Source organism: Dipodomys ordii, unplaced genomic scaffold (genome assembly GCF_000151885.1).
Source record: "Dipodomys ordii isolate 6190 unplaced genomic scaffold, Dord_2.0 Scaffold205, whole genome shotgun sequence".
NCBI lineage: Eukaryota > Metazoa > Chordata > Mammalia > Rodentia > Heteromyidae > Dipodomys > Dipodomys ordii.
In genome coordinates this window covers 2,473,917-2,476,006 of record NW_012267421.1, presented here as the reverse complement: position 1 = coordinate 2,476,006, position 2,090 = coordinate 2,473,917, and positions in this window count along the sequence as shown.

The following is a 2,090-nucleotide window of genomic DNA, read 5'->3' as shown; positions in this document are numbered from 1 at the left end:
CTCCTCCTCCCCCTCCTCCTCCTCCTCCTCCCCCTTCTTTCCCCCTTCTTCATGTCTTTCTCCTCTTCCTTTTCTCTTCCTCCTTACCTTCTTCCTTCTTCTAAACCCTCATCCTCTTGACCTCTGCTTATCCTACCTCCAAATTCTATGATCTCATGAGCTGTAGCTTAAATTTCCAACATTTGAACTTTTGAGGGATACATTTAAACCAAGGCACCATATACTAACTAATGGAGTGGTTTGTAGGTTTAGAAGCATCCATAACTATAGTAATCTCATTTCTGTTACGAAAGTCCCTATATATGGCCATATAATAGATAAACATCCCCGCTCATTCCAAAAAGTACTCAATTTCCTATGATTCCATTAATTAGAGCATGAGAAGGACATGTGTGAGAATTAGATTTATATGTCACAGCTACACTACAGTAGCCAAGTGTTTTTGTTTAGTTTTACTTTTTGTGGGCTTTCTTTTCTTTTCTTTCTTTCTTGAGACAGGATCTTGCTATGTAGCCAAGACTGGCTTTGAACTTTAAATCCTCCTGCCTCTGCCTCCTGAGTGCTAGAATTATAGGTGTGTGTCACCATGCCTAGCTAGTATCTAGTTGCTTAATCAAATGCTAGTCTATATGCTGCAGCAAAGATTATTTTATAGATAAGATTAACATCTGAAAACTCAGTTGACTATAAATAAAGGAGATCATACCCAACCACATTGGAGGAGCCTCATTCAATTAGTGGAAGGCCTTAAGAGCAAAAACTAAGATTTCCCAAGGAAATCCTGTTTTGAGACAGCAACATTAATCCTTGCTTGACTTTCCAGCTTCCTGGCCTCCTTAGGCATTTTAGATTCACCCCCACAATTTCACAGACCAATTCCTTAAAAATCAATTTTCAATGCCCAGAGATGCACATATATATTCATTATTGGTTGTTTCTAGAAAGTTCTGATAAAGTTTGTGAGCGATCGAATCATTCCTAGTCCTTCAGTGTGATTTTGCTTATTGCTTCTTTCATTACTGGCTATGCATTTACAAAAATGCAGTGGAAGTTATTGTACATGGGCTGGGAGAATGGAAAAAGAGAGTAATGCAAGGGGTTAATCTAACTAAATTGTAATGTAGCCCATGTGAAATGCCACAGTGAAACCCCCTTGTAAAATTAAACTAAAAAAGAAACTGGAAAATAATGAACACTAGAAAAGTAATATGAGCTCTGTTTGGGTCAGACCAGTGTAGAGGGTGAGCAAGAGTGAATGTGGTTGAAGTACTTTGCATGTATGTGTGGACCCATGAAATCTGTTGAAATTGTTCTAAGAAGGGGATAGCAAGTTCAAGAGAGTGAGGGGCGTGAATTCTATGCATTGTTTACATGCATAGAAATGTCGCAATGAAATCCCTATTGTACAACTCACATATGCTAATAAAAATATTTTACAAAGTGCAAGTGGATCTCTGAACAAGTGCCCAGGCGAGTTGGCTGGCTAGAGAGCTGTGTGGTGGTGCACAGGTGGAGATAAAGACCAGAGTCCTGAAGACAGAGGGTACCTCAATCTGGGGCAGCAGCTTCTCATATCAGCTGTAATCTTGACATCCCATTCTTCCTGTATGAGGTTTATCAGGGCACCATGCTCTGTCTTCTTTTGCTATTGTTGTTGGTCATGGGGCTTGAACTCTGGGCGTAGGCACTGTCCCTGAGCTCTTCAGCTCAAGGCAAGTGCTCTACCACTTGAGCCACAGTGCCACTTCCTGTTTTCTTGTGGTTTATTGGAGACAAGAGTCTCATAGACTTTCCTTCCTGGGCTGGCTTTGAACCATGATCCTCAGATCTCAGCCTCCTGAGTAGCTAGGGTTACAGGCATGAGCCATAGGTACCTGGCTCATGCTCTGTCTTGATTGGAGTTTTTTGATAGGCAGCTCTGGCACTTTCAATCAAGTTTTGGGATTGGGCAGCAGATAAGCACTGGGGTCCCAGCTCTTTTCTGTGTCTTTTTCTCTGGGTGAGTCCCTTGAGACCCTTTTGGTCTTTAAAGGGTGTTGAGAAGGATTGATGAGGCCCACCCTATTTTTTTTTCTTTTTTTTTTTTTTAT